This window comes from Theropithecus gelada, chromosome X (genome assembly GCF_003255815.1).
Source record: "Theropithecus gelada isolate Dixy chromosome X, Tgel_1.0, whole genome shotgun sequence".
In the NCBI taxonomy this organism is placed as follows: Eukaryota; Metazoa; Chordata; class Mammalia; order Primates; family Cercopithecidae; genus Theropithecus; species Theropithecus gelada.
The window spans coordinates 18,416,015-18,437,359 of NC_037689.1; the positions used below are offsets into that span (position 1 = coordinate 18,416,015).

Below are 21,345 nucleotides of genomic sequence, written 5' to 3' on the forward strand. Positions count from 1 at the left end.
AGTGGTGCAATCATGGCTCACTGCAACATCCGCCTCCCGGGTTCAAGCGATTCTCCTGCCTCAGTCTCCTAAATACCTGGGATTACAGGTGCCGTAACCACACCTGGCTAATTTTTGTGTTTTTTAGTAGAGATGAGATTTCACCATGTTGGCCAGACTGATCTCAAACTCCTGACCTCAGGTGATCTGCCTGCCTCGGTCTCCCAAAGTGCTGGGATTACAGGATTGAACCGCCACGCCAGGCCCCCTCTACTTTTTTTTTTTTTTTGGCAGTTTTTATGGTTTTCTTTAAACACAAAACACGCACATGAGCTGCCTATTCATTTTCTTTGCTGCGCAGTATGGCATTGAGGTTGGTGACTCTGATGGCCAGCTGGGCTGCTCTTTCCACGATGGCCTTGCAGTTCTTGGAAGAAACACGGTGAGTAATCTTAGCACAGTAAGATTTGTTGCACATCACCAGCACTTCCAGCTCCTCGATGTCATGGAGCAGGAATTCCTGGAAACCACTGGGCAGCATGCGCTTTGTTTTTTTGTTGCTCCCCTAACCAACATTGGGCATCAAGATCTGGCCCTTAAACCTTCTACAAACCCTATTGTCAATACCTCTGGGTTTCTGCCAGTTAGGCTTCATTTTGACATATCAGTCTGACTGGTACAGGATGAACTTCTTAGTTCTCTTTTTGACAATCTTGAGTTTCACAAGGGGTCTGAGGGCAGCTGTGATGCCAAGGAGGAGATGGCTGCCACCTCTGTAGGCAGCGCTGAGGAAGAGAGAATATTCTCTACTATTTTATTTTATTGTTTCACTTTTGGAGACAGAGTCTTGCTCCATCGCCCAGGCTGCAGTGCAGTGGCACGATCATGGCTCACTACAGCCTCAACCTCCTAGGCTCAAATGTTCCTCCTGGGATTACATGTGTGAGCCACCATGCCAGGCCCATTTCTTTTTAAATTAAGCATTTTATCATGCCTGTAATCCCAGCACTTTGGGAGGCTAAGGCAGGTTGATCACCTGAGATCAGGAGTTTGAGACCAGCCTGGCCAACATGGTGAAACCCTGTCTCTACTGAAAATACAAAAAAAAAAAAAGAAAAAAATTTGGCCGGGAATGATGCCCAAACACCTGTAATCCCAGCTACTCGGGAGGCTGAGGCAGGAGAAATGCTTGAACCCAGGAGAGAGAGGTTGCGGTGAGCTGAGATTGCACCACTGCACTCCAGCCTGGGCAACAAGAGCAAACCTCTGTCTCTAAATAAATAAAATAATAAATTAATTAAGCATTTTATTTTGAGATAATTATAAATTCACATGCAGTTGTAAGAAAAAGTATAGAGACATTTCCATATATCCTTTACCCAGTTTCCCCAATGGTAATATCTTGCAAAACTTTAGTACAATAACACAAGCAGGATATTGACACCATTACATTGTCAATACAGGTACAGAACATTTCTGTCATCACAAGGATTCCCTCATGTTGCCCTTCTATGGCTACACTCCTCTCCCATCTCACCTTGATCCCTGGCGACCACTAATCTGTTATCCACTTCTGTGATTTTGTCAAGAAAGTTACAGAAATGGAATCATACAGTATATAGCCTTTCCTTTCTTTCATTTTCTTTCTTTCTTTTTTTTTTTTTTTTTTAGAAGCAGGGTCTCATTCTGTCACCCAGGCTGGAGTGCAGTAGCTTTGACCTTCTGGGCTCAAGCAATCCTCCTGTCGTTGCCTCCTGAGTATCTGGACTACAGTGCACACCAGCATACCTGATTATTTTTAAAATTTTTTTGTAGAGATAGGGTTTCACTGTGTTGCCCAGACTGATCTTGAACTCCTTGAACTCCTGGCCTTAAGCAATTTTCCCACCTTAGCCTCCCAAAGTGCTAGGATTACAGGTGTGAGCCACTGTGCCCAGTCAGGTTTTTTTTTTTTTAACTATTGAGTTTTCAGAGTTCTTTACAGATTCCTTATACCAGTCCTTTGCTGGATAATTGGTTTACAAGTATTTTCTCCCAGTTTGTAGCTTGTCTTTTTATCTTCTTAGCAGAATCTTTCCCAGAGGAAAATTTTTAAATTTTGATGAGGTCCAACTTATCAATTTTTCACTTATGGCTTGTGCTTTTGATGTTAAGTCTAAGATCCCTTTGCCTCTGCCTAACCCCCCACAATTTTCACCTATATTATTTTCTAAAGGTTTTCTAGTTTCGTGTATTACATTTAAGTTGGTGATCCACTTGAGTTAATTGTTCATAAAGAGTAAGATTTAGGTCAAGGTTCATTTTTCTGCCTATGGATGTCCAATTGCTCCAACATCATTTGTTGAAAAATCTTTATTTTCTCCATTTAGCTGTTGCACACCTTTGTCAAAGGTCATTTCACCATACTTGTGTGGGTCTATTTATGGGTTCTGTGTCCTATTCTATTGATCTATGTGTCTTTCCCTCCACCAATAACACACAGTCCTAATTACTGTAGCTATATGATAAGTCTTGAAATTGGGTATAGTAATTCCTCCCACTTTATTCCTCTTTAAATTTTGTTTTTATTGAGGCTGGGCATGGTGGCTCACGCCTGTAATCCCAGCACTTTGGGAGGTTGAGGTGGGTGGATCACCTGAGGTCAGGAGTTGGAGACCAGCCTGGCCAACATGGTGGAACCCCATCTCTACTAAATACAAAAAGTTAGCCAGAGGTGGTGGCACATGCCTGTAATCCCAGCTTCTTGGGAGGCTGAGGCAGGAGAATCGCTTGAACCCGGGAGGTGGAGGTTGCAGTGAGCCGAGATTGCGCCATTGCACTCCAGCCTGAGCAACAAGAGCGAAACTCCATCTCAAAAAAAAAAAAAAAAAAAAAAATTGTTTTCACTAGTCTAATTCTTTACCTTTCCATATAAATTTTAGAATAATCTTGTGTATATCTGTAGAAATTCTTGCTGGGATTTTGATAGTATTTACATAAAACCTGTATATCAACTGACGTCTTTACTATGTTGAATCTTCTAATCTGTGAACATAGTATATTTCTCCAGATATTTAAATCTTTTATTTCTTTCATCAACATTTTTGTAGTTTTCACCATACAAGTCCTATATATGTTTTTTCATTTTTATCGTGTTTAAATATACATAAAATTTATCATTTTAACCTTCTTTTATTTTTCTGAGATAAGATCTTGCTCTGTCACCCAGGCTGGAGTACAGTGGCGTGATCACAGCTCAATACAACCTCCACCTCCTGGGTTCAAGCTATCCTGCCACCTCAGCCTACCTAGGAGCTGGGACCACAGGCACACACCACCACGCCTGGCTAATTTTTGTATTTTTTTTTGTAGAGACAGGGTTTTGCCATGTTGCCCAGGCTGGTCTCAAACTCTTGGACTCAAGTGATCTACTTGCCTCAGCCTCCCAAAGTGTTGGGATTACAGGCGTGAGCCACTGCACCTGGGCTTAACCATTTTTAAGTGTACAGTTCGGTGGCATTAAATATATTCACAATGTTGTGCAACCATCATTACCTTCCATCTCCATAATTCTTTTCATCATGTAAGACTGAAACTCTATACCTATTAAACACTCTCCCAGCCCCTGGCAGCTACCATCTGTCTTTTTCTATGATTTTGACTATTCTAAGTACCTCATATAAGTGGAATTATATAGTATTTGTCTTTTTATGACTGGTTTATTTCACTTAGCATAATGTCTTCAAGGTTTGTCTGTGTTGTAGCATGTGCCAGAATTTCCTTCCTTTTTAAGGCTAAATAACATTCCATTGTAATGGATAGACCACATTTTGCTTACCCATCTATCTGTTGATGGACATTTGGATTGCTTCTACATTTTAGCATTTGTGAATAATGCTGCTATAAACATGGGCATATAAATATCTCTTCAGGACCCTGCTTTCAATTCTTCTGGGTATATACCCAGAAATGGAATTGTTGAATCATATGACAATTATATTTGTAATTTTTAAAGAAAATGCCATGCTGTTTTCCACAGTGACTGTATCATTTTATATTCCCACCAACAGTGTATAAGGGTTCCAATTTCTCCACATCCTTACCAACACCTGTTACTTTCTGTTTGTTTGTTAGTTTGTTTTTGTTTTTTTGAGACAGAGTCTCCCTCTGTTGCCCAGGCTGGAGTGCAGTGGCGCAATCTCAGCTCACTGCAACCTCCGTCTCCCAGGTTCAGGTGATTCTCTTGCCTCTGCCTCCTGTGTAGCTGGGACCACAGGCACATGCCACCATGCCCGACTAATTTTTGTATTTTTACTAGAGACGGGGTTTTTCCATGTTGGCCAGGCTGGTCTCAAACTCCTGACCTCAGGTAATCCACCTACCTTGGCCTCCCAAAGTGCTGGGATTACAGGCATGAGCCACCGCACCCAGCCCTACTTTCTGTTTTTTTAAGTAGGAACCACCCTAATAGGTGCGAGGTGTTACATCATTGTAGTTTTGATTTGCATTTCCCAAATGATTAATGATATTGAGCATCTTTTCATGTGCTTATCGGCCATCTATATATCTTCTTTGGAGAATGTTATGTTTTGTTCTGAATTATTGTAAATAATATTTTATTTTCAATTGTGAAAATGTTTACATGTTCATTGCCAGTATATAAAAATAAAATTGATTTTTAATGTTATTCTTGAACACTGTCTTTGCTGAAATCACTTATCAGTTCTAGTAGGTTTTTGTTTTGTTTTGTTTTGTTTGTAAATCCCGTAGGATTTTCTACATATACTACCATGCCATCAACAAATAGGGCCAGTTTGAAATAATTCTTTCCAATCTGTATGCCTTATATTCCTTTTTCTTGCCTTATTGTGCTGGCTAGAACTTCCAGTACTATGTTGAATATGAGTAGTGAGAGTGGCCACTTTCAGCTTCGTCCCTGTCCTAAGGGGAAAGCATTCAGTCTTTTGTTGTTTTTGTTGTTTTTGTTGTTTTTTGAAGGCATCTCCCTCTGTTGCGCAGGCTGGAATGCAGTGGCGCAATCTTGGCTCACTGCAACCTCCGCCTCCTGGGTTCAAGTGATTCTTCTGCCTCAGCCTCCTGAGTAGTTGGGATTACAGGCATGTGCCATCACGCCCAGCTAATTTTTGTATTTTTAGTAGAGACAGGGTTTCACCGTGTTGGCCAGGATGGTCTCAATCTCTTGACCTCATGATCCACCCGCCTTGGCCTCCCAAAGTGCTGGGATTACAGGCGTGAACTACCACGCCTGGCCAGCATTCGGTCTTTTATCATTAAGTATTAAATTAACCATAGGGTTTTTGTAGATGCTCTTTATCAAGTTGAAAAAGTTCCCCTCTAGTCCTAATTTGCTAAGAGTTTTCTGATTATCATAAATGGGTATTGAATTTTGCCAAATGCTTTTCCTTTATCAATTGATATGGTCACATGAGTTTTCTTCTTTAGCTTAGTAATATGGTGAATTCTATTAAGTAGTTTTAGCAAATTGAACCAGCCTTGCACCCCAGGAATAAAGTCTACTTTATCATGTTGTATAGTTCTTTTTATATATTGTTGAATTTTATTTGCTAATATTTAGTTAAGAAATTTTGCATGCATATTCATGAGGAAAATTGGTCTGTAATATCTTTTTTTGTACTGTCTGTGTCTAGTTTTCTTACCAGGATAATAGCTTCATAAAATGAATTGAGAAGTGTTCCATCCTCTTCTATTTTCTAAAGCAGATTGTTTAGAATTAGTTTAATTCTTTTAAACTTGGTAGAATTTTCCAGTGGAATCTTCTGATATTTCTTTTTTTTTGGCGGGGGGTTAAATTACAAATTCAATTTCCTCAATATATAGGGATTCAAACTATATGTTTCATATTGGGTGAGTTGTTTTAGTTTGTTGTTGTTGTTTTTTTTTTTTTTTTTTGAGACGGAGTCTCGCTCTGTCCCCCAGGCTGGAGTACGGTGGCGCGATCTCAGCTCACTGCAAGCTCCACCTCCCGGGTTCCCGCCATTCTCCTGCCTCAGTCTCCCGAGTAGCTGGGACTACAGGCGCCCGCCACCTCGCCCGGCTAGTTTTTTTGTATTTTTTAGTAGAGACGGGGTTTCACCGTGTTAGCCAGGATGGTCTCGATCTCCTGACCTCGTGATCCGCCTGTCTCGGCCTCCCAAAGTGCTGGGATTACAGGCTTGAGCCACCGCGCCCGGCCTAGTTTGTTATTTTTGATTAATTGGTCTATTTCCTCTAAGTTGTCAAACTTATGTGTAGAGTTGTTCATAGTATTCCCTTACTTTCCTTTTGATGTCTGCAGGGTCTATAGTGATAGCCCCTATTTCATTTCTGATATTGGTAATTTATATCTTTTCTCTTTCTTTCTGTCTTTCTTTCTTTCTTTGTCAATCTTGATAGAGATTTGTCAATTTTATTTATGATTTCAAAGAGCAAGCTCTGTGTTTCATTGATTTTCTCTGTTGTTTTGCTGTTTTCAATTTCATTGATTTCTGCTCTTATCTTTATTATGCATCTCCTTCTGCTTGCTTTGGGTTTATTTTGCTTTTCTTTTTCTAATTTTTTTTTCTTATAACCACTACCAGGACCCATTTTTCTAAATTCTTGAGGTATATTCTGCTGTTGTTGAGTAGAGTACTCTATAAATGTTGATTAGATCCTGTTAGTTGATGATATTGTTGAGCTTTTCTATATCCTTGCTGATTTTCTGGCTAGTGGTACTATCAGTTGTTGAGAGAGGGATGTTGACGTCTCTAATTGTGAATTTGCGTTATTTCTACTTTCAGCTCTATCAGATCTTGATTCACATACTTTGCTGCTCTGTTACTTAGTGCAAACACATTTAGGAGTGCTATGTCCTTTTGGTGTACTGACCCATTTATCACTATATAATGTCCTTTTCTGTCTGTGGTAACTTTCTGTTCTTTGCAGTCTACTTTATCTGATATAATAGAGCTATTCCTATTTTGTCGCGATTAATTCTTGTATTACATATCTTTTTCCATCCTTTTACTTTCAATCTGCCTTTATCATTATATTTGAAATGAGTTTCTTATAGACAGTATATAGCTGGGTCATGCTTTTTGATCCACTCTGCCAAAGTAGTATATTTACACAATTTACATTAAATATAATTATATTTGCTACTTTATTTCTTGTTTTCTGTTTGTTATTTCTCCTTTTCATTTTCTATTTTCTTTCTCCTGCCTTCCATATTGATTTATTTATAGTGTTCTTTAGTATATCTCTTTATTTATTTTTATTAGTTTCTCTAGGAATTACATTATACATACATATCTATCACAGTCTACTTGGGTCATCACTTTGCCAGTGTGAGTGAAGGATAGAAATCTTACCTTTATATCTATTTATTCTTCCCCATTTATATAATTGCCTTGAAGATTTCTTCCAGAGCCTTTTAAAACTATATCAGTGTTATATTTTTTGCTTAAACTGTCAAATATGATTTATAAAACCCAGGAGGAGAAGGAAAGTCTATTGTATTTACCCAGATCTTTTGCTTATCATGTTCTCTCTTCCTTTCTCATGCTCCAAGGTTACTTCTTTTATCATTTCCTTTTTGTTTAATGAACTTCCTTTAGCCATTATTTAGAGTAGAGCTGTTGGTAACAAATTATCTTAGTTTCCCTATATTTGAGAATGTCTTGATTTCCCCTTCATTCCTGAAGGATATTTTCACTGGAGATAGAAATGCAGGTTGAGGCTGGGCGTGGTGGCTCACGCCTGTAATCCCAGCACTTTGGGAGGCCAAGGTGGGTAGATCACTTGAGGTCAGGAGTTTGAGACCAGCCTGGCCAACATGGTGAAACCCCATCTCTACTAAAAATACAAAAATTAGCCAGGTGTGGTGGCAGGCGCCTGTAGTCCTAGCTACTTGGGAGGCTGAGGCAGGAAAATCATTTGAACCCAGGAGGCGGAGGTTGCAGTGAGCCGAGATTGCACCACTGCCCTCCAGCCTGGGTGGCAGAGCGAGATTCCATCTCAAAAAAAAAAAAAGGAAAAAAAAGAAATGCAGGTTGGCAATTTTTTTCTTTTAGTACTTGAAAGTTATTGTGCCACTTCCTTCTACTCTGTTTCCTAATGTGAAATCCTGTTATTCTGTTGTTTTTCTCCTGCCATGTCATTTCTCTTTTGATGCCTTCATAATTTTTTCTTTGTCCTTAGTTTATAGAAGTTTGATTATATGTTTCTTGGTTTGAATTTCTTTGGGTTTATTCTGTTTGGAGTTCACTCAGCCTCTTGAATCTATAGGTTTATGTCTTTTGCCAAATTTGGGGTGTTTTAGGCATTATTTCTTTGAATACTTTCTTAGCCCTACCCTCTTTATCCTCTCCTTTTGGGTCTTTACTAATACCAATGCTAGATCTTTTGTTAAAGTCCTACATGTTCCTGAGGCGCTGTTTATTTATTTACTTATTCTATATTTTGTTTGTGTCAAGTGTGCTTGTAATTGTTCATTGCATTATTTTTATGATGGCTGCTTTAAAATTTGTGTCAGAAAATTTTATCTCATGTTTCATCTCAGTGTTGGCATCTAAAGATTATCTTTGTTCATTCAGTTTGAGATTTTCCTTGTTTCTAGTGTAATGAGTGGTTTTTGATTGAAACTTGGACATTTTGGGTATTATGTTATGACTCTGTATCTTATTTAAACCTGATGTTTTAGCTGGCTTTTTGGACACTGCATTGGCAAGGGAAGGGGGTGGGGTGTCCCCTCATTACTGCCAGGTCAGCATAGAAAGTCTATTCAGCCTCTGTTGACATCTTGAGGGGTGTTCTTTATTATTGCTGTGTGGGGTGGGAGTTCTGGCTCCCCACTAGGCCTCCACTGACACCTCAGGGAGAGGATGGCATCAATACTGCAGAGCAATGGTAAAAGTTCTGACTCTCTACTATGCTTCTTCTGATACTACCCAAGCAGCAAGGATGCAGGGTGGAAGTACAGGTTGCCTATGTGGTTTCCTCATCACTACCCAGCAGGGATAAAAGTACTGGCTCCGTATTTGGCCTTCTCTGAAGATATCCCAGTAGGTGGATTAGGGCACTTTGCTATAGCCTGGCAAGTGGAATTCTAGGCTCCCCGCTTGGCCTCGGCTGGTATGAATGAGGATGGGGCTACATTTTTCTTTTTTTTTTCCTGTGGTGTTTAGTCAGAGCAGAGCAGTTTCTGTCTAAAAGTTTTCTCTTCTCTTGTGTTGTTCCTTTCTTGGCCCTTTGGCCAAAAAGAGCAGTTTTTGTCAGGCCTTTTTTAGTCTGCACTTATTGATATTTCCAAGTGCCATCTTCTTCAAAGTCTCCTCCTTTCAAAGAAAGTGCCTCCTTTCAAAGTCTTCTTATGTTTATTTCATATATAATGTCCAGTTTTTCACTGTACTTAGTAGGAGGAGTAAGGAAAAGTATGCCTACTCTATCTTCTTGGAAGCAGAAATTTCTAAGTTTTAAAGATTTGTTATTAAATCATACCACACATATGGAAAAGGGCACATATCTTAAGCATACAGGACAATGAAGCTTTACCAACAATACACCCAACACAACCAATGCCTTGCAGAAGCTTCCTTATGTTCCCTCTGATCACAAGCCCCCCACCCCTGCAAAGTTAACCACTATCCTAATTCCTGACAGTATAGATTAGTGCTTTCCATCTTTGTGCTTTATATAATGGACCCCTTTAAAACATGTAAATATCCCTGGGAGATTTGATGTCTGAAGATGTCATTGACCAACACCTTGCAATGAATTAATTTATCATATAATTTTATTTATGTTTAATGCCTATGAAATAGATTGTATTATTAACCTCATTTAAGGTGAGAAAATTGAGGCTCAAAGAAGTTAAATGATTTGTTTAAGGTCACCCAAGTCACAGGCAGAAAGATTTGGCAGCCCCGGAAGAAAGGGACCTTCTTTGTCCACCTGTCCATGCATCAATTTCAGAGAAGAATCTGATTGGCTCTGCTTTAGTCTCCTGACCACTAAATGTCAAAGGCGGGAAAGGACATTGATTGACCTACCCTTCATAGTCATGTGGAGTCAGGGAGGGGATCTTCAAGTGACCCAGAGGAGGGATTGAGAAAGTAAGCTAGACAGACAGAACTTCACTTATCACAGCCCCCAGTGGGAACAAAAACAATTATTCCTATTTCTTGATTTTTGTGGACATGTTAAAATAATCAAAACTCCTGTGTCTTTTTTTCTGCCTCATTCTCTATCCACATACGACTCATTTTAAGAGTTTAGAATCACATTTTGTATAACCTGGAACGGACTGGAATGGAAGAGACTCTTTATCCTCTTAGTATATAGATGAGGGAAAGGAGGCTGATAAGAGAGTATTTTGCCCAATTTCATATACATACTTGTTTTGTTTTTTCCTCCATTTTCGTGTATCATAAGAATAACTTCATAAAATTGACAATTTAATGAAAAAAATTATTCTGTAACCCCAATGCCCCAACATATTTTCATGTGTCTTCCAGTCTTTGTCAAGTTATCTATTTATCTATATCTATATACTTATATATAAATACCATCAAGCCTGGTTAATTTCTTATGTTTTTGTAGGGACAGGGTCTCGCCATGTTGAACAGCCTGGTCTCGAATTCCTGGCCTCAAGTGATCCTCCCACCTCGGCCTCCCAAAGTACTAGGATTACAGTCATGAGCCACTGCGCCCGGCCACTCACTGATTGTTTTGATCTTAGCAGAAAATAATTCAAAGCAAAGCCTCTCAGGGACATCACCATTTGAGAAGGAGACCCTTTTAAGACAGAAAAGTGCTCCTGAACTGGAGAGAGGAAATCTGCTCTTAGAAGGCCCCCTACTAAAAGACAGACTTTGCCATAGTGCTGGTGTTGCAAAGCCAGTAAGACAGTCCCCATCCCCAAAGAGCTCAAGTTCCTGGTTTCATTTCATGCACCTTTAGTAACCTCCAGCTAAATGCAGGCTGCCCCACCTCTGCCTAGAATAATAAGGGGTTATTGGACTCTCCATCAATAGGTCCTGTCAGACAAGCCATCTGTATCATTCCAGGTCCTAGCAGGAAACAGATGGCGCTCTCAGATTGGGTAAATTGAGAAGAGTTTAATAAAGAGACTATTTACAAAGGAATATCAGGGTATGGGGAAACCACAGGCCAGAAGGAGCAGAAGGAGGAAGCAATCACTGGAAACTGGAGAGAGAAAATCCTGTGAAGATGGCCTCTTGACAGGAGCTGTGGTTTTTGGTCCAGGACACAGCCAGCCAGCTCTCAAGGAGGTATTTGGGGGAAATAAATACTCTGACCGCTCTCCTCTCGGTTTCCCACCTCCTGCTGGTGGCCAAAGTCAACTGGAGGGCAGAGGGCACAGGAACCATTTGATGGAGTTCACCCAGGCCTGCCTCTAGGAGCACAGAGTGGGTAGAGAAGGGTGGGGTGGGTCTGGAGGGGTCAAAGGAAGCCATGTGGTCCACCATGTGAGTTTGCAAATACTCTGCTGCAGTTCTTTGTCCAGGTTGGTTGCTATCAGCACTTCTGGTGGGGTTGAAGGTGGAGGTTGGGGGTTGGGGTGGCCTCTTCCTGAGTATTTCTAGCAGGAGGTAGGGTCCTGGTCCTGGTCCTCTTCTGCCTGGGTTGTGGGCTCTCTGTTCATCTCCAGTGCCCACAAAAGGCAGTGTCGTTCACAAAAGAGGATGCCTGCTCTGAGCCCCAGTCTCTAGGCAGGGGGCTACTTCCCATACCTGTTCTGCCAGCCTTCTTTCTTTTTCTTTTTCTTTTTCTTTTTCTTTTTCTTTTCTTTTCTTCTTTTATTGTCTTTTCTCTTTTTTTTTGGTGGAGTCTCATTCTGTCGTCCAGGCTGGAATACAGTGGCACAATTTCTGCTCACTGCAACCTCTGCCTCCCGGGTTCAAGCGATTCTCCTGCCTCAGCCTCCCGAGTAGCTGGGAGTACAGGTGCGTGCCACCACGCCTGGCTAATTTTTGTATTTTTAGTAGAGATGGAGTTTTACCATGTCGGCCAGGCTGGTCTCAAATTCCTGGCCTCAAGTGACCTGCCCACCTTGGCCTCCCAAAATGTTGGGATTACAGGTGTGAGCCACCGTGCCTGGCCATGCCAGCCCTGTTTCTTCTCCCCTGCCATGCCTTGAATGACTAGTTGCCTCTACAAGTGGGCTGCTACACACCCTCAGCATTGCCGGTCCACTGGATCATCCACAGCCTCACCTGGTTCCCTCAGGTTCCCCGTGGCTACCAGAAGTGAGGACACACAAGCCCTGTGTCTATGAGGACTTCACCTAGGCCATTGGCCTATCTGGGGTCCCTGTGTGCACTCCACCTCCATGCTCCAGCTGGCCTTTGCTCCCTCTCCCACTGGCCAGCTCAGTTTCTCTTTATTCCTAGCCTGCAGTGTAGGATCTGCTGCAGTAGAAGGCCTTTCCTTTAAAGATAAAAGTTAACCAATGTGCAATTTAATAAACTAGGATGTGAATTTTTAATCAGAAACCTAAAGACACTGGGTTCTTGTAGCTGCTTTACTGGAATTATCTCTCCATGTAAGACATGAGGGAGGTTAAAGGAAGATTGGGAGGCTGGGCGCGGTGGCTCATACCTGTAATCCCTGCACCTTGGGAGGCTGAAGCAGGATGATCACTTGCAGCAAGGAGTTCAAGACAAGCCTGGGCAATATAGTGAGACCCTGTCTCTACAAAAAAAAAAAATAAATAAATAAATACAAATAAAGGAAGGCTGGGGGGCTGGAGTGGATGAGAGACTTTCTTTTTACTCTGTATCCAGTTTTACTGCCTAAAGGTTGCTTTTACAACCAAGTTTATATTGTGCTTTAAATTTCTTTCTTTCTTTTTTTTTTTTTTTTTTTGAGACGGGGTTTCGCTCTTGTCGCCCAGGCTGGAGTGCAATGGTGCGATCTCAGCTCACTGCAATCTCCACCTCCCAGGTTCAAGTGATTTTCCTGCCCCAGACTCCCAAGTAGCTGGGATTACAGGTGTGTGCCACCACGCCCGGCTAATTCTTTTGTATTTTTAGTTGAGACGGGGTTTCATCATGTTGGCTAGGCTGGTTTCAAACTCCTGACTTCAGGTGATCCACCTGTCTTGGCTTTCCAAAGTACTGGGATTACAGGCATGAGCCCCCACACCCAGCCTACTTTAAAATTTTTATAACTCTATTTTTAAAAAGAATTGGAACTAATTGTAATCAGTAACTCTGAGTAGTATGGATAGTAGAAGCACAGTACACATTGCAGGCACAAATCACAAAAATGATGAGAAAGGCAAGGCCACCGAAGATGGATTTGAAATTTCTGCTCAAGGAGCCCTTGCTTCAGTGAGAGTAGAACCATGTACGTTTTCCTAGTTATGTGAGGAGTTTGTGTGGAAACCTGAGTTAACTACTATGGCGTGTTTGATTTATTTCCATGATGATCTGGCATCCTGCAGAGGTAGGTGCTCTGGGATGCTGTCCAGTTGGCTTGCCCCTACCGGGCTCTCACTGTGTCCTTACCACTTGCTGGGAGATCCCACGGCTGCATTGGAGCTTCCATGTGTTTCATTTACTAATTGATGTTGAGAACTGGCAGGTAGAGGAGTTGGTATTTATACTTTGGGGTCATTTAGATATTTGTTGAGAATGAGGGCCAGGCATGGTGGCTCACGCCTGTAATCCCAGCACTTTGGAAGGCTGAGGTGGGCAGATCGCTTGAGGTCAGGAGTTTGAAACCAGCCTGGCCAACATGGTGGAAACCCCGTCTCTACTAAAAATACAAAAACTAGCTGGGTGTGGTGGCATGCACCTGTAGTCCCAGTTACTTGGGAGGCTGAGGCAGGAGAATTGCTTGAAGCTGGGAGGCAAAGGTTGCAGTGAGTGGAGATTGTGCCACTGTACTCTAGCCCGGGGGACAGAGCGAGACTCTGTCTAAAAAAAAAAAAAAAGAGAGAGAGAGAAAGAGGCCATTCGTAACCAAAACTCTGAAGCAGGCCTTCAACCTTTCTTGACTACCCCACCTACCTGGGAGGTCCATCCTGGGGACAGTGGGGTACAATTATGACCAGCCATAGGCCTATGCTGAGGGCTTCTGGAGAAACTCACCTCTTCCTCCTTCTCCTCTTCATCCCCTCGCTGAAGCTCTGGGTACTGGCCTCCCAAGGTGAACATAAGAAAGAGACTCTCAAGTATTGGTTGAAACTTGAACCCAGCTGGCTTCTTGAGCTGAGGGAGATATTAACATGTGTAAGAGATTTAACTGTTAACTAGGGATCTCTGTAGATTTGTGTGAGGAACAATAACTCAACTCTATAATAATCTCCAGTAAAGCTTTGAAAAACAAGACCAGTAATAACTTACTAGTATCTTGCCCTAATGGATATTAAAACTCTCTATAAAGCTAGTGTAATCAAAAAAGTAGGACATTGGAGAATAGATCAGTGAAATAGAATAGAGAAGAAAGAAATTGATTTTATCAGAACTTAATACAGTGTGTAATAAAGGTGGCATTTCAATTCAGTAATGGCTTATTTAATAAATGATGCTAGAATAATTACCTAGCATATGAAAAATACAAAAATAAACTCTTATTTAATTCATCTTTAATTACAGAAGATACAAAGGTAAAGTAAAAAAAGTTAGGAGAATATTTATGTAATATTTAGTTAGGGAGACCTTCTTAAATAAAACAAGAAACTCAGAAAACATAAAAGAAAAAAAACAGATTGACAATACAGACAATTAAAATTTTTCAGTTGCACAAAACACCATGAAAAGTCAAAGGACAACTAAGAAGCTGTGAGAAAATAGTTGCAATTAATGACAGATAAAGGATTAATATCTACAATATTATAGTTAATATCAATATTCATAATATTAAGTTGAACTGTATACAATTGCTGATAGTCAACTGTTTTTGACCAAAAGAAATGGCAATTTTAGGCCGGGCGCGGTGGCTCAAGCCTGTAATCCCAGCACTTTGGGAGGCCGAGGCGGGCGGATCACGAGGTCAGGAGATCGAGACCATCCTGGCTAACATGGTGAAACCCCGTCTCTACTAAAAGGTACAAAAAACTAGCCGGGCGTGGTGGCGGGCGCCTGTAGTCCCAGCTGCTCGGAGGCTGAGGCAGGAGAATGGCCTGAACCTGGGGGGCGGAGCTTGCAGTGAGCCGAGATCGCGCCACTGCACTCCAGCCTGGGCGACACAGCGCGAGACTCCGTCTCAAAAAAAAAAAAAAAAAAAAAAAAAAAAAAGAAATGGCAATTTTGATGCCAACCCAACACACAGTGCTTCTATATATTGATAAGAAAAAGACAACCCAATAGAAAAAAGGTGAAGACTATAAATTATAAACAGGTGATTCTTAGAACAGAAAATGCAGATAGCTGATATATAAAACATGTGATTATAAATATGTGAATATTTATATGTTAAAATAATAACAGAAGGATGACTACTACGAAAAAAAAAACAGAAAACAACACAACAGATGGCTACTATAAAAAAAAAACAGAAGATAACAAGTGTTGGCAAGAATATGTAGAAATCCCTTGTGCACTGTTGGTGGGAATGTAAAATGGCGCAGCTGCTATGGAAAACAGTATGGAGGTTCCTCAAAAAATAAAAAATAGAATTACATATGATCCAGCAATTCTACCTCTGGGTATATACTCAAAACGATTGAAAGCAGAGTTTCAAAAATATATTTGTACACCCGTGTTTATAGCAGCGTTAGTCATGATAGCCAAAAGGTGGAAGCAACCCAAATGTCCACTGACAAATTAATGAGTAAAAAAAATATGATATAGACACACAATGGAATATTATTTAGCCTTAAAAAGAAAGTAAAGTCTGACTCATGCTATGACATGGATGAACATTGAAGACATGCTACATGAAAGAAGCTAGTCACAAAAAGATAAATATTGTATGGTTCCATCTATATGGGGTACCCAGAGTAGTCAAATTAGTAGAGACAGAAAGTAGAATGGTGGTTGCCAAGGGCCAAGGGGGGTGGGGAATGGAGAGTTATTATTTAATGGGTGGAGAGTTTCAACTTTGCAAGATTAAAAAGGGTTCTGGAGATTGGTTGCATAACACTGTAAATGTATTTAACACTGCTGAACTGTACACTTAAAAATGGTTAAGATGGTTAATTTTGTGTTATGACAATTAAAAAATTTTTAAAAGCACACACACAAATAATAAGATAACATTTTTCATCCATAAGGCAAAATTTAGAACTAATTTTGACAGTGATGTGAGGAAGTTTGTACTTCCTTTAATTTCTGTTGGAGAATTGCTATAGCATTTTAAGAAAGTAATTTGGTAGGATCTATTAAAATGAAAGATGCACATGTTCTTTGACACAGTAATCCCACTTTTGGGACTGTAACCTGTAGAAATACTTGTACCAATACATAAACATATATGTGTAAAGATGTTTTTTGCATTGGTCGTAACTGGAAATAATCTCCCCACCAAAAACGGGCAAATGGTTGGATATTATACAACTATTTATTTATTTATTTTTAAATTTTATTTTATTTTATTTTAAGTTCCAGGATACATGTGTAGGACGTTCAGGTTTGTTACATAGGTAAACATGTGCCATGGTGGTTTGCTGCACCTATCAGCCCATTACCTAGGTATTAAGTCCCACATGCATTAGCTGTTTATCCTGATAGCTCTCCCTCCTCCTGCCCCCAAGACAGGCCCCAGTGTGTGTTGTTGCCCTCCCTGTGTCCATGTGTTCTCATTGTTCAGCTCCCACTTATAAGTGAGAACATGTGCTGTTTGGTTTTCTGTTCCTGTATTAGTTTGCTGAGAGTAATAGCTTCCAGCTCCATCCATGTCCCTGCAAAGGACATGATCTCATTCCTTTTTATTACCCAACTATTTAAAAGAAAGAGTAATAGCTATAAGGATTGACCTGGAGAGATAAGTATGAGATATCATTTTATCAATAATATGACATATTATTGTAAGATAATAGGCAAGTTCCACAGAAAAGCATATAGTATGATTCTGCTTGTGTGAAAAGCAAATTTAAAAATCTCTATAATCTGTTTATATATTGTGATGGTTAATTTTGTGTATCAACTTGGCCAGGTTATGGTGCCAAGTCGTTTGCTCAAACACTAGTCTAGATGTTATTGTAAAGATATGTTTTTAGATGTGACTAACATTTAAATCACTAGAGTTTGAATAAAGCAGGCTACCTCTATAATGTATCTGGGCCTCATCTAATCAGTTGAAAGCCTTAAAAACAATGACTGAGGTGCACCGAAGGAGGAGGAATTCTCAAGGCTGCAACATTAACTCTCAACTGAATTCAGATTTCACACTTGCCAACCCCCACAATCTCATGAGCCAATCCATTAGAATAAACCACCTCTGGTGAGAAACTCGAAGGTTTCCCAGTAAGATTAGGAAAAAGGCAAGAATGTCCCCTCTTACGACTCCTTTTCAACGTTGTAATGGCAGTCGTAGCTAATGCAATAAGACAAGAAAAAAGAAAAGTAAAAGATATACAGATTGAGAAGGAAGAAATAAAGCTGTCTGTTCACAGATGGCATGGTCATCTATGTAGAAAATTCAAGAGAGTTGACAAACACTCTTGGAATTAAGAAGTCATCATAGAGAAGTTGGTGCCAGTGACCAGAGGCAGTGGCAGCGAGTGGGTCCTTGTGGGCTAGAAGAACCCTGCAAAAATGTCTCTCTATCCATCTCTTGAAGACTTGAAGGTAGACAAAGTAATTGGGGCTCAAAATACTTTTTCTGCAAACTCTGCCAATCCAGCAATTTTGTCAGAAGCTTCTGCTTCCATCTCACGAGATGGAAATCTCTATCCCAAACTATATCCGGAGCTCTCTTAATACATGGGCCTGAGTTTAAATGAAGAAGAAATATGTGTAAATGTGGCCATGGTTTCTGGTGCACCAATTCAGGGGCAAGAAGTTCCAGTATGAACTATATGGTGGCTCCTGTAACTGGTAATGACGTTGGAATTCATAGAGCAGAAATTAAGCAAAGGATTTGTGAAGTCATTTTGTGTAAGGATCAAAATGGAAAAATTGGACTCAGGCTTAAATCAATAGATAATAGTATATTTGTTCAGCTAGTCCAGACTAATTTTCCAGCCTCATTGGTTGGTCTGAGATTTGGGGACCAAGTGCTCCAGATTAATAGTGAAAACTGTGCAGGGTGAAGCTCTGATAAAGCACACAAGGTGTTCAAACAGGCTTTTGGAGAGAAGAGAAGATTACCATGACCATTCGTGACAGGCCCTTTGAATGGACGATTACCATGCATAAGGATAGCACTGGACATGTTGGTTTTATCTTTAAAAATTGAAAAATAACATCCATAGTGAAAGATAGCTCCGCAGCCAGAAATGGTCTTCTCACAGAACATAAAATCTGTGAAATCAATGGACAGAATGTCATTGGATTGAAGGACTCTCAAATTGCAGACATATTGTCAACATCTGGGACTGTAGTTACTATTACAATCATACTTGCTTTTATCTTTGAACATATTATTAAGCGGATGGCACCAAGCATTGTGAAAAGCCTAATGGACCACACCATTTCTGAGGTTTAAAATTCACGGCACCATGGAAATGTAGCTGAGCATCTCCAGTTTCCTTCTTTGGCAACTTCGGTATTATGCACATGTAGCTTTCCCAGAGCCAGCGAGCATATGCTGCATGAGGACCTTTCTATCTTTTTTTTTTTTCTTTTTTGAGATGGTGTCTCGCTCTGTCGCCCAGGCCGGAGTGCCAGTGGCATGATCTCGGCTCACTGCAACCTCTGCCTCCCGGGTTCAAGTGATTCTCCTGCCTCAGCCTCCTGAGTAGCTGGGATTACAGGCCTGCACCACCATGCCCGGCTAATTACTGTATTTTCAGTAGGAACGTGATTTCACCATGTTGGTCAGGCTGGTCTCGAACTCCTGACCTCGTGATCCACCCACCTCGGCCTTCCAAAGTGTTGGGATTACAGGCGTGAGCCACCTTGCCTGGCCTTCTATCTTACATTATGATTGGGAATCTTACTATTTCATCTGATACCTTGTTCAGATTACAAGATAGTTGTAGCCTTATCCTGGTTTTACAGAGGTGAAAGTTTCAAGAGATTTACTGACTTTCCTAGAATAGTTTCTCTGCCGGAAATCTGATGCTTTTTTAAGCCATTGTGATTAGGATGACTGATACAGGTATAGCTTTGTGTGAATACCAGTCACCTTTCTCCTAGGTAATGAGTAGTGCTGTTCATATTACTTTAGTTCTATAGGATATTTGCATTTTTAACATGCTACCATAGTACCTTTAGAATGATTGCCTTTGATTTTTTAAAAAACTCTGTGTGTGTGTGTGTGTGTGTGTAACATGCCAATTAAGAACACCGGTTTCATTCCATGTAAGCATCAAACAGTGTATTTAGGTTGCAAGAAATTGTGATGATTGTTCTTAAATTTTAACTACCTTCACTTAAAAGGCAACAGCTTGAACTGTTGCCTTAACTATGTTAAGCATCTAGACTAAAAGCCAAAAGATAATTATTGTTGCCTTTTTAAAATCAAAAATGTAGTTCTCTATTAACCTGAAATGTACACTAGCCATTAAATGTATTAACCTGAAATGTGCACAGAACAGTTTAATGGTACTTACTGAGCTATAGCATAGCTGCTTAGTTGTTTTTGAGATTTTTTAGTCAATGCATAATGGAAACTTCTTTCTACTAAAAGTTGCCAGTACCACTTTGTGAGAAACAAATCGCTATATATTTAATGTAAAAATTATTACACTAAATAGGATAAACTTTTGACTCCCCTTTTGTTCATCTGTGGATTAAGTGGTATAAGGCTTAATTTTGGCATTTGACTCTTAAGATTATGTAACCTAGCTACTTCAAGATGATCTTAGAATATTTTTCTGGTAATTTGTTCCATTTCCTGACTCCTCCTTGCAAACAAAATGATAGTGACACTTTATTCTGACTTTTTTCTTCTTTTTGGTTTATGTCTATTCTAATTAAATATATATACATAAAGTTAAAAAAGTCATCATATCAAGGTTGCAGGATATAAAGTTAATACACAAAAGTCAATTGCTTTCCTAATATATCAAAAATGAACAAGTGGAATTTGAAACTTAAAATATACATTTACATTAGCACCCCCAAAAACGAAATACTTCAATATAGACTTGACAAAATATGTACAAGATACACACGAGGAAAGCCGTAAAACGCTGACAAAGGTATGAGTATCAAGGAAAAACTAAATAAATGAGGAGCTGTTCCATGTTCATGGATAGTAAGGCTCAATATTGTCAAGATGGCAGTTCTTCGCAACTTGATCTATAGATTTAATGCAATCACAATCAAAATCCCAGCAATTTATTTTGTAGAGACTGACAAACTAATTCTAAAGTTTATACAGAGAAACAAAAGACCGAGAATAGCCAACACATTGTTGAAGGAGAAAAACAAAGTTGAAATACTGACACTACCCAGCTTAAAGACTTACTATAAAGCTACAGTAAGCATGTGGTATGGATGAAAAAATAGGCAAATAGATCAATGGAACAGAAGAGAGAATCCAGAAATAGACCCACATAAATAAAACTGATCTTTGAGGGAGCGAAAGCACTACAGTGGAGAAAAGATAAACATTTCAACAAATGGTGTTGAAACAACTAGATATCCACATGCAAAAAAATGACTCTAGACACAGACCTTACACTCTTCACAAAAATTAACTCAAACTGGATCACAAACTTAACTGTAAAATACAAAACTATAAAACTCCTAGTAGATAACTTTGGAGAAAATCTAAATAACCTTCGATTTGGTGATGACTTTTTAGGTACAACACCAAAGGCATGACCCATGAAATAAATTCATGGACTTCATTAAAATTAAAATTTTCTGCTCTGCAAAAGACACTATCAAAACAATAAAAAGACAAACCACAGACTGGGAGAAAATATTTGCAAAAGGCATATCTGATAATGGGCTGTTATCCAGAATATACAAGGTAAAACTCAACAATAAGAAAAGAACCAGATCAAAAAATAAGTCAAAGACTTTAACAGACACCTCACCAAAGATAGGTGGCAAATAAGCATATGAATGGTTTCATTTCCTGTGGGGAGCCAAAAAAATTAAGAAAAGAAAAAAAATTTTTTGAAAGATGCTTGCATTGTATGTCATCAGGGAAATGCAAATTAAAACAAGATACCAGTACATATGTATTAGAATCACCAAAATCCAGATTAAATATTTAAATCTAAGACCTCAAATTATAAAAATCCTAGATGAAAACCTTGGAAATGTTATTCTGGATATCAGCCTTGGCAAAGAATTT

At 39.7% G+C, this 21,345-nt stretch overlaps 2 pseudogenes; one reads left to right on the forward strand and one right to left on the reverse strand.

Moving 5' to 3' along the window:
* Positions 1-316: 316 nt before the first annotated feature.
* Positions 317-14,098, reverse strand: LOC112616356 (annotated as a pseudogene).
* Positions 14,099-17,663: 3,565 nt separating this feature from the next.
* On the forward strand, positions 17,664-18,587 carry LOC112615659 (annotated as a pseudogene).
* Positions 18,588-21,345: the final 2,758 nt, after the last annotated feature.